This window comes from Somniosus microcephalus, chromosome 2 (genome assembly GCF_052327205.1).
Source record: "Somniosus microcephalus isolate GS21.2 chromosome 2, FLI_Smic_1.0, whole genome shotgun sequence".
NCBI lineage: Eukaryota > Metazoa > Chordata > Chondrichthyes > Squaliformes > Somniosidae > Somniosus > Somniosus microcephalus.
Window position 1 is genome coordinate 270,286,711 of NC_140988.1, and position 12,041 is coordinate 270,298,751.

Below are 12,041 nucleotides of genomic sequence, written 5' to 3' on the forward strand. Positions count from 1 at the left end.
AAACAGAAGCATACTGTAGGGAATTTAAATTTAAATATGTGGCTTGGGATCTGTGTTTTCTTGTTGTACAAATTTTTCTTCTCAGGCCGTTTCCAAAACTATTTTCATCCATTATCTTTTTGGCCTCACATTGTTCTCCAATAAAAAAATGAGTTCATGCATTCATTTTGCCTAGATTTGAACTACAATTGTTACTTCTTGCTTCCCTCCAAAAAAGGCTTGCCTTTCTTTTCCTGCATTCTTATTAAGTTAAGGGGTCTGAATATTGTTATTTTGTTTTCTATGTTTTCACATATAGAGAAAATATGCTAAAAAATGAATACTGATGCAGTGTACACATTTTAATTGTGGAAAATTACACTTTTCCACGGAACTTTTCTTTCTTTGGTCCTTACTCATATAAACTTGGAGCCCTATATATAATGCACACTCTGTACTTCATTAACTAAGACTTTAGATAGGATATACATATAAAAATGCTATTGTGTTATTACTACACATTTCTGGACAATATCTAGACATGATTTTCTTATTTAAAATGTTCACTGCTTTCCGAGGCTGTCTAGAACAAATGTATCATGTTATTGGCTTTTTTTCTGTTACAGTACACATGAGGTTAAAAACCAAGTTTACTCTATAAATGGACCAGCTTAATACACATTAGCGCCAGAACGGAACTTATAGGTTGACATCATAGGACCACGCTTTGCATGGGATACTGAGGCTCCACATGCTTTCAGCGGGCGCCTGAGCCGCTCATTTCAAGGACACTACCAAGATGACAATGGCCCGGACGTCAGCGGGATGAGCGTGATAAGTTCTGTAATCCAATTGTCCTTGTGCTCAAACACCATTCTCGCCTGAAAATGGGGATGAAAATCAACCCCTATGTCTGCAATTGGCATCTCGGGGAAGGGCAAGCCATTCAGGTTAAATACAAGCATCCAATGGTTTTTGTTTGAATATATGTTGAATTGGCAGCTTTATTTGAGTTTAAGAGATACACATTTAAATGTTTTTTGCCCTGTGGTATAGCTCAGCTTGTTTTGGTTAAATTCCGTGGTCCATCTGAAGCCAACAGTAAGATAGAGATAGGCCAGAGATTCTGTGAAAGGTCAGAAGTGAAATACTACTTAAGGTTATTATTCAGGTACATAGAAACATAGAAGATAGGAGCAGGAGTAGGCCATTCGGCCCTTCGAGCCTGCTCCGCCATTCAACGAGATCATGGCTGATCATCCAAACCCTAGCACTCGGTCCCTACACCGACAGCCATCCCACCCAAGCCCTATCCCCGTAACCCCGCCTATGTATGGTCCAGTTTACACTGAAGTTTAGCACAGCTGTTTCCGCTGTTATTTTCTATCTTCCAATAAGGAATATTTAAACGTGAAAACAACTGTAAATCTACAGTGTGACATTACTGCTGTTCACTTATCCACTTACTGTTTAATACATTTCTTTGGCAGTTTATAGCCTAAGGTCTCAGCTTGGCTCAGTGACAGCACTTTTGCCTTTGAGTTAGAGGATCGCAGGTGCAAGCCCCAATCCAGAGACTTGAGTAGATAATCTAAGATGACATTTCAGTGCAGTACTGAGGGAGTGCTGCACTGTCTGAGGTGCTATCTTTCAGATAAGACGTTAAACCGAGGCCTTGTCTGCCCTTTCAGGTGGATGTAAAAGATCCCATGGCATTATTTCGAAGAGCAGAGAAGTTCTCCCGATTTCCTGGCCAACATTTATCTCTCAAACAACACCTAAAACAGATAATCTGATCAATCATTTCTTTCATTGCTGTTTGTGGGACCTTGCTGTGCACAAATTGATTGCCGCATTTATCGCATTGCAACAATAACTACACTTCAAAAGTACTTCATAGCTGTAAAGCACTTTGGGACACCCTGGGTCATAAAAGGTGCTATATAAATGCAAGTCTTTCTCTAAGCAATGGTCCAATAAAATGTTTATTCTACTGCTTTCTAAGGAAGGAAAATCACATGAGAGCACTTGATATATGTAGTAAATTGAAATATAGGGGCAAGTCTTTTCTGTTCCACTCCTGAGTTCACTATAAGTTACCTAAATATTGGACAGGTAAAGGCACACTCCGGTTTGTAGGGAGTGAGGGCTCATCTATAGGTCAAATTCAAGAAAGATATCTGGATTCCCCCCCCCCCAAAAGGTAACACATGTACAGTCAGAGAATTAACAATCGCAGCATGTTTGTACATTAAATGAAGCACTGAACTTTCCCCACTCCATGCTATCAGTGAATTATAATACAGATCGCTGAAATAGGGGTAATTGGAAACTGCTGATTTAACTGCACACACAATCAGATTGACATTCCAATCACTGCACCCCAAACTTGCCACAAGGGGAACATTTGCTCGCTCTAAATCCGCATTACTTCGGCAGTATACCCTGTAAGGCACAGCAGTGCGATAGCACTGTCCTGAAAAGTAACAAAGTCTAATTTAGGATATGTCACAACTGACTAAAAAGGATGCATTATAAAGACATTACTGTACTCTTCAGAGTTGAAAACTGTCATTTAGACACTGACCGCAAAAAATCGAGTTAACATAAAGAATAAGTACAGTACCTTTGTCATCTTTGAAGGAAAACAAATCGTTCATCTGCACAAGTACCAACACGAACAAGGATCTTTGGAAAGTCACCAAACTTTTAGGAACGGCTCAGACTAAAACAGGCCGATTGAAAATAAAAATGTCGCAGAAAATTTGAGTAAAGCACGGCAAATGAGCATGTGAACAACCACAGAAACACAACCTTCCAATGTCAGAGATATCAGTTACATAAGGTCTTGATTCTTGAAGGAACACAAGGGAAATGACTTGGCTGGACACGTGTAGGGAAATTCCACCTCTGGGCTGTGTGAAAAAAACTCAGGGATCTGAACTATCAATGCAACAGTTCACGAGCCTGTACATTTAAGTCTCCTCCTCATCCCGCTTCCTAATTTATTGCAGATTTACAACTCCGGTGACTCCTACAGCCCTTGACGTGAAATGACTCACAGAATAATTTTATCTTGACACTTAGTGAAGATATTGCTTCAGAATAGAAGCGAATTTATTTTTAAAAACTAGAAAATTCTGTGTGTTCAGCGATAAATGAACTGGTGATGGGAATTGTGTAGCTCATTAATACAGCCTTTGGACAGAGCACGTTCAGCTCCAATAAAAGGTGGACGCTTTGCTGTTATTGGAGCTGAATAACTGGAACGAGCACACCTTTTGTTGGAGCAAGATGCTTTAATTTTCATGTTTTGCAAGCCTGTCGTCACGAGCACTCATTCAAGCGTAAATCCATTCACAGTAAATGGCCAGAACTAATCTGTTTTTGTTGGGGACATGATTATCTTCTCTCTAGCCTAATATCTGCTTTCTCTTTCACTGTCTCTGTGCTGATGTTTTGCTTCTCTCTCTATCCGTGGGCGTCTGTGATTCTGTTCCCAGCAGTGTCTGAACCTCCCTCTACGTCTCTGCTTCTTTTTCTCCCTGTGATCTTCTGCTTCTTTCTCTCACCTTGTGCCTGGGTTTCTCGCCTGCCCGATCTCCCTGACGGTCTGAACTTCTCTATTTCCCAGTGTGACTTAATACCTATCTCGCCCAATGTCTCTGAACTTCTATCACTTTTGCTCCGCCTGAGCTTCACGCTGTACTCCATCTGACTCTAGTACGATAGCAAAATACTGCAGATGTTGGAAATCCGAAATAACAACAGAAAATGCTGGAAAAACTCAGCAAGTCAGGCAACATCCGTGGAGAGAAATTTGAGCTGACGTTTCGGGTTTGACCCTTCTTCAAGAAGGGTCAAACCCGAAACGTCAGCTCAAATTTCTCTCCACGGATGTTGCCTGACTTGCTGAGTTTTTCCAGCATTTTCTGTTGTTATTTCGTACTCCATCTGAACTTCGCTCCCTGCACTTCTGACTTTCCCCGTACGTCTGCGCTTCTTACTTTCTCTCTGTCTGAACTTTTCTCTTTACCTTCTCTTGGTTGGAATTGTCCCCAATTTGACTAAACTTCTCTAACCTTGTCTGAACCTCTTTCTGCCTGAATACCTCCCTCTCTTTAGAACATAAGAACATAAGAAATAGGAGCAGGAGTAGGCCAATCGGCCCCTCGAGCCTGCTCCACCATTCAATAAGATCATGGCTGATCTGATCCTAACCTCAAATCTTCTATCACTGTGCATCCACCCGAACCCATGTGATCTCCCGGGAGAGGCGAAAAACCAGATAAAGACCCAATGGCCAATTTGGGAGAAAAAAATCTGGGAAATTCCTCTCCGACCCATCTAGGCGATCGAAATTCTTCCAGGAGATCACTCTGTCCCTATATTTTCTACAGTACTTACCTTCTGTAAAGGCGATCTCCACCCCAGCCAGGAACAGGAATAAAACCATCTCCTGAAATCTAACACAGAATTAGAACAAAGTAGGAGCAGAACCAGGCTACACGACCCCTGGGCCCGCTCCACTACCCACAGGGCCATGACCATTCCGAACCTAGACTCATGTCCAATTTCCTGCCCGCTCCCCGTAACCCTTAATTCCCTTTACTTCTAGGAAACTATCTATTTCTGTTTTAAATTTATTTAATGATGTAGCTTCCACAGCTTTCTGGGGCAGCAAATTCCACAAACCTACCACCCTCTGAGTGAAGAAGTTTCTCCTCATCTCAGTTTTGAAAGAGCAGCCCCTTATTTTAAGATTACGCCCCCTAGTTCTAGTTTCACCCATCATTGGGAACATCCTCACCGCATCCACCCGATCAAGCCCCTTCACAATCTTATATGTTTCAATAAGATCGCCTCTCATTCTTCTGAACTCCAATGAGTAGAGTCCCAATCTACTCAACCTCTCCTCATATGACCATCCCCTCATCCCCGGGATTAACCGAGTGAACCTTCTTTGTACTGACTCGAGAGCAAGTATGTCTTTTCTTAAGTATGGACACCAAAACTGTATGCAGTATTCCAGGTGCGGTCTCACCAATACCTTGTACAACTGCAGCAATACCTCCCTGTTTTTATATTCCATCCCCCTAGCAATAAAAGCCAACATTCCATTGGCCTTCTTGATCACTTGCTGCACCTGCATACTAACTTTTTGCGTTTCGTGCACCAGGACCCCCAGATCCCCTTGTACTACAGTACTTTCCAGTTTCTTGCCATTAAGATAGTAACTTGCTCTATGATTTTTCCTGCCAAAGTGCATAACCTCACACTTTCCAGTATTGTATTCCATCTGCCAAATCTCTGCCCACTTACTTAGCCTGTCTATGTCCCTTTGCAGGTTTTTTATGTCCTCCTCACTCACTACTTTCCATCCCATCTTTGTATTATCTGCAAACTTTGATATGTTACACTCGGTCCCCTCCTCCAAATCGTTAATATAGATTGTAAAGAGTTGGGGACCCAGCACTGACCCCTGCGGAACACCACTAGTTACTGGTTGCCAATCTGAGAACGAACCATTTATCCCAACTCTCTGCTTTCTGTTAGAGAGCCAATCCTCCACCCACGCCAGAATATTACCCCCAATCCCGTGATTTTTTATCTTGAGCAATAATCTTTTGTGTGGCACCTTGTCAAATGCCTTTTGGAAGTCTAAATACACTACGTCCACTGGTTCCCCTTTATCCACCCTGTATGTTACTTCCTCAAAAAACTCCAGCAAATTTGTCAAACATGATTTCCCCTTCATGAAACCATGCTGAGTTTGTCCTATTAAATTATGTTTATCCAAATGTCCCGTTACTGTCTCCTTAATAATGGACTCTAACATTTTACCAACCACAGATGTTAGGCTAACAGGTCTATAGTTTCCAGCCTTCTGCCTACTACCCTTTTTAAATAAGGGTGTTACATTAGCAGTTTTCCAATCTGCCAGGACCTTTGCTGAGTCCAGTGAGTTTTGGAAAATTATTACCAATGCATCCACAATCCTTACCGCCACTCCCCTCAAGACCCTAAGATGTAAGCCATCAGGTCCAGGGGATTTATCCGCCTTGAGTCCCATTATTTTACCAAGTACCACTTCCTTAGTGATTTTAATCGTATTTAGTTCCTCCCCCCCTAGAGCCCCCTGTTTGTCCAGTGTTGGGATATTCTTAGTGTCCTCTACTGTAAAGACTTTGACTGAATTTTCTTTTTACTGTCAGTAAGCGTGACCCCGAGCTTCTGGTTGCCTGTTACTTTAATTCTCCACTCCACTCCCACTCTGATGTCTCCGTCCTCGGCCTCTTGCACTGCTCCAACGAAGCTCAATGTAAGCTCGAGGAACAGCACCTCATCTTTCGATTAGGCACTTTACAGCCTTCTGGACTTAACATCAAGTTCAGCAATTTCAGACCATAACCTCTGTTCCTATGTTTTCTTTTTTCTCTCACAGGGCAGCTGTTGATGATTTTGTCATTGCCATGGCAATTACATCTCATCTAGAGTCATCTTTTGTTTCTTTACTTGTCCTATTACCATCTCCTTTTGCCTTGCACCGTCATCTCTTTTGTCTTTTAATCTCACCAGCCTTCCATCCTATCACAGACCTTCCCTTTTGTTCTTTCCTTCCCTCCCGCCTTTCCCTGCCCCAACACCTGCTTAAAAACCTGTTACATCTCCAGCTTTTTCCAGTTCTGACGAAGGGTCATCGACCTGAAACGTTAACTCTGTTTCTCTCTCCACAGATGCTGCCTGACCTGCTGAGTGTGTCCAGCATTTTCTGTTGTTGTTTTCTTTTTACCGCTCCCCATGTACGGAACTTGACTCTTCCTCTCTCCCTCTGTGGCTCACAGCTCTCCTTTTCCCTGTGGGTCTGTACTCTTTCTGTCTTTGCAGGTCTGAATTCTTGTTCTCCCTTTCTCTGTGCATCTGAAATCTCTTGCTCTCTCTTTCCATGGCCCTTAATTTGCAGTTAGTGGTGAAGCAAAGGTGTTCGCCGCTGGCTCTGAAGAAAGCTGCCCACAGAGATCTCGCAACCTCTGTGGCGAGAAGTTTGCCTTTGTCGACGCTCAACTGATTTCAGCACAGTGTAATGGGAATACCTATGGTGATGCTGCAGTGTCCTCAACAGGCTATCTAAATAGCCTTCCCCATAATATTGTGCAACTAAGCATCATGGCCCCCATTAGTAGCCATGTAATCTATGGTATTTAGCAATCTGAATTATGTATTAATTATAAAAGATGTAGCTGGATTATCATATATTATCTATGAATCATATTGCAAATTGTTGTGAAGGCCCAACATGATTTACAGTCAGACTTTAGGTGGGCCACTCCTGGCCTCTGCCACCAACATCGCTCCTTTGTTGCTCGGCTCACCGGATTCTATTTCTACATGGTTTGGGTCAAAAAACAACTGTACTTTATCAGCCAAAACACTTTTGAACTAAAGGAAAATAATTTTCAGGAGAACACTATTGAGCTCAGCTGAAGGTGGCAAAAGCATCTATCACAGCAGCCAAAAATTTTTTTTTTATTCGTTCATGGGATCTGGGCAACGCTGGCAAGGCCAGCATTTATTGCCCATCTCTAATTGCCCTTGAGAAGGTGGTGGTGAGCCGCCTTCTTGACCCGCTGCAGTCTGTGTGGTGAAGGTACTCCCAAAGTGCTGTTCGGGAGGGAATTCCAGGATTTTGACCCAGCGACGATGAAGGAACGACGTTATACTTCCAAGTCAGGATGGTGTGTAACTTGTAGGGAAACTTGGAGGTGGTGGTGCTCCCATGTGCCTAGTGCCCTTGTCCTTCTAGGTGGTAGAGGTCGCGGGTTTGGGAGGTGCTGCCGAAGAAGCCTTGGCGAGTTGCTGCAGTGCATCTTGTAGATGGTACACACTGCAGCCATGGTACGCTGGTAGTGAATGTTTAAGGTGGTGGATGGGGTGCCAATCAAGCGGGCTGCTTTGTCCTGGATGATGTCAAGCGTCTTGGGTGTTGTTGGAGCTGAACTCATCCAGGCAAGGGGAGAGTATTTCATCACACTCCTTAATTGTGCCTTGTAGATGATAGAAAGGCTTTGGGGAGTCAGGAGGTGAGACACTCGCCACAGAACACCTAGCCTCTGACCTGCTCTTGTTGCCACAGTATTTATATGGCTGGTCCAGTTAAGTTTCTGGTTAATCACAGAATCACAGAATCACAGAAACCCCACAATGCAGATAGAGGCCATTTCGGCCCATCGACCCTGCACCGACACATATCCCACCCGATCCCCGTAACCCCTACACCAACACATATCCCACCCTATCCCTGTAACCTCACGTATTTAATCCCCCTAACACTAAGGGTCAATTTATCATAGCCAATCAACCTAACCCGCACATCTTTGGACTGTGGGAGGAAACCGGAGCATCCGGAGAAAACCCACGCAAACACGGGGAGAATGTGCAAACTCCACACAGACAGTCACCTGAGGCCGGATTTGAACCCGGGTCCCTGGTGCTGTGAGGCAACAGTGCTAACCACTATGCCACCGTAATAGTGACTCCCCAGGACGTTGATGGTGAGGATTCGGCGATGGTAATGCCATTGAATGTCAAGGGGCAGTGGTTAGAGTCTCGCTTGTTGGAGATAGTCATTGCCTGGCACTTGTGTGGCGCGAATGTTACTAGCCACTTATCAACCCAAGCCTGAATGTCGTTCAGGTCTTATTGCATGTGGGCATGGACTGCTTCATTAGCTGAGGAGTTGCAAATGGCACTGAACACTGTGCAGTCATCTGCGAACATCCCCATTTCTGACCTTATCTTGGAGGGAAGGTCATTGATGAAGCAGCTGAAGATGGTTGGGCCTAGGACACTGCCCTGAGGAACTCCTGCAGCAATGTCCTGGGGCTGTGATGATTGACCTCCAACAACCACAGCCATCTTCCTTTGTGCTAGGTATGACTCCAGGCAGTGGCGAGTTTTCCCCCTGATTCCCATTGACTTCAGTTTTACTAGGGCTCCTTGGCACCACACTCCTTTGATGTCAAGGGCAGTCACTCTCACCTCACCTCTGGAATTCAGCTCCTTTGTCCATGTTTGGACCAAGGCCTGGAGCTGAGTGGTCTTGGCGGAACCCAAACTGGGCATCAGTGAGCAGGTTATTGGTGAGTAAGTGCCACTTGATAGCACTGTCGATGACACCTTCCTTCACTTTGCTGATGATTGAGAGTAGACTGATGGGGCGGTAATTGGCCGGATTGGATTTGTCCTGCTTTTTGTGGACAGGACATACCTGGGCTGTTTTCCACATTTCGGATAGATGCCAGTGTTGTAGCTGTACTGGAAGAGCTTGGCTAGAGGCGCGGCTAGTTCTGGAGCACAAGTCATTAGTAAGACAACTGGGATGTTGTCGGAGCCCATAGCCTTTGCTGTATCCAGTGTGCTCAGCCGTTTCTTGATATCACGTGGAGTGAATTGAATTGGCTGAAGACTGGCTTTTGTGATGGTGGGGACCTCAGGAGGAGGCCGATATGGATCATCCACTCGGCACTTCTGGCTGAAGATGATTGCAAACGCTTCAGCCTTGAATTTTGCACACAAGTGCTGGGCTCCACCATCATTGAGGATGGAGATATTCTTGGAGCCTCCTCCTCCCGTTTGTTGTTTAATGGTCCACCACCATTCAAGATTGGGTGTGGCAGGACTGCAGAGCTTTGATCTGATCCGTTGATTGTGGGATTGCTTAGCCCTGTCTATAGCATGCTGCTTCCGCTTTTTAGCATGCATGTAGTCCTGTGTTGCAGCTTCCCCAGGTTGGCACCTCATTTTTAGGTACGCCTGGTGCTGCTCCTGGCATGCTCTTCTACATATTGAATATTGACTATTCTCCTTATTGAACCAGGGTTGGTCCCCTGGCTTGATGGTAATGGTAGAGTGTGTGATATGCCAGGCCATGAGGTTACAGATTGTGGTGGAATACAATTCTGCTGCTGCTGCTGGCCCACAGTACCTCTTGGATGCCCAGTTTTGAGCAGCTAGATCTGTTCTGAATCTATCCTGTTTCTTCTTCTTCTTCTTAGGCAGTCCCGCGGAACCAAGGAGGACTTGCTTCCACTTTAAAAATGAGTTCTCAGGTGACTGTTGAGTCCAATGCGGGACCTACAGTCTCTGTCGCAGGTGGGGCAGACGGTGGTTGAAGGGGCGGGTGAGTGGGGTGCTTGGGTTGACGTGCACTCCTTGCGCTGCCTGCGCTTGGCTTCTGCTTGCTCCCGGCAAAGAGACTCGAGGTGTTCGGCACCTTCCCGGATGCTTCTCCTCCACTTTGTGTGGTCTTGGGCCAGGGTTTCCCAGGTGTCAGTGGGGATGTTACACTTTTTCAAGGAGGCTTTGAGGGTGCCCACCTGGGGCTCTCTTGCCGTGCCGGAGCTCCGAGTAGAGCGCTTGTTTTGGGAGTCTCGTAGCGGGCATGTGGACGGGAGGCGACGGAGGTTGAACAGTTTCCCGTTTGTTCTGTAAATTAGCTCCATTCCAGTGGGAACTTACTGAGGGTGAGATGGAGCATTGCAGCAAGGAAGATCGAGAAGTGCGTTGGTGTGATGACACAGCCTTGCTTGACCCTGGTTCGTACGTGAATTGAGTCTGTGGTGGATCCGTTGGTCAGGATCATGGCTTGCATGTCATTGTGAAGCAGGCGGAGGATGGTGACAAACTTTTGAGGGCAGCCGAATTTGAGGAGGACACTCCCTAATCCCTCACGGTTGACAGTGTCGAAGGCCTTTGTGAGATCAAAGAAGGCCATGTACAGCGGTTGGTGCTGTTCCCTGCATTTCTCTTGTAATTGATATGCGGTGAAGATCATGTCATTTGTGCCCCTTAGTGGGCAGAATCCGCATTGCGACTCTGGGAGGAGCTCTTCGGCCACTGGGAGAAGGCGATTGAGGAGGTGGTAGTTAGCACGGTGGTAGTGCCACGCAACACGATGGAGGCTGTCCTCAGTGTGAAGATGGGACTTCGTCTCCACAATTACTGTGCAGTGGTCACTGCTACCAATACTGTCATGGACAGATGGATCTGCGACAGGTAGATTGGGGAGGACGAGGTCAAGTAGGTTTTTCTCTCGTGTTGGTTCTCTCACCACCTGTCGCAGGCCCAGACTGGCAGCTATGTCCTTCAGGACTCAGCCAGCTCGGTCAGTAGTGGTGCTACCGAGCCACTCTTGGTGATGGACATTGAAGTCCCCCACCCAGAGTACATTCTGTGCCCTTGCTACTCTCAGTGCTTCTTCCAATTGGTGTTCAACATGGAGGAGTACTGATTCATTAGCTGAGGGAGGGCGGTAGGTGGTAATCAGCAGGTTTCCTTGCCTATGCTTGACATGGATGTGGAATCTGTATGGGTAGAATTGAGAAATACTAAGGGGAAAAAAACATTAGTGGGAGTGGTATATAGACCTCCAAACAGTAAGGCGGAGGTTGGGGATGGCATTAAAAGGGAAATTAAAGAAGCGTGCAATAAGGGCACAGCAGTCATCATGGGTGACTTTAATCTACATATAGATTGGGCCAACCAAATTAGTAACAATACTGTGGAGGAGGAATTCCTGGAGTGTTTACGGGATGGTTTCCTGGACCAATATGTTGAGGAACCAACCAGAGATCAGGCCATCTTAGACTGGGTATTATGTAACGAGAAAGGATTAATTAGCAATCTTGTTGTACGAGGCCCCTTGGGTCGGAGCGATCATAGTATGATCGAATTCTTCATTAAGATGGAGAATGCAGTAGTTGACTCAGAGATTAGGGTCCTCAATTTAAATAAAGGAAACTACGATGGTCTGAGGAGCGAGTTGGGTAGGATTGATTGGGGAATGGCACTCAAAGGGTTGACGGTGGATAGGCAATGGCAAACATTCAAAGACCGAATGGATGAGCTACAGAATTTGTTCATCCCAGTTTGGCATAAAAATAAAACAAAAAAGGTGACTGAACCATGGCTAACAAGGGAAATTAGGGATAGCATAAGATCCAAGGAGAGGACATATAAATTGGCCAGAAAAAGCAATAATCCTGAGGATTGGGAGCAGTTTA

General features: G+C 45.3%; 1 protein-coding gene across 1 annotated transcript in view; it reads right to left on the bottom strand.

Annotated features, from left to right (window-relative positions):
• LOC147123380 (interleukin-6 receptor subunit beta-like) overlaps positions 1-2,898 on the bottom strand; it is a 166,900-nt gene extending 164,002 nt beyond the window's left edge. Inside the window, exon 1 of the mRNA XM_085971978.1 lies at positions 2,606-2,898. The gene's annotated coding sequence lies outside the window, so the exon portion shown is untranslated. The remainder of the gene's footprint in view (positions 1-2,605) is intronic.
• Positions 2,899-12,041: the final 9,143 nt, after the last annotated feature.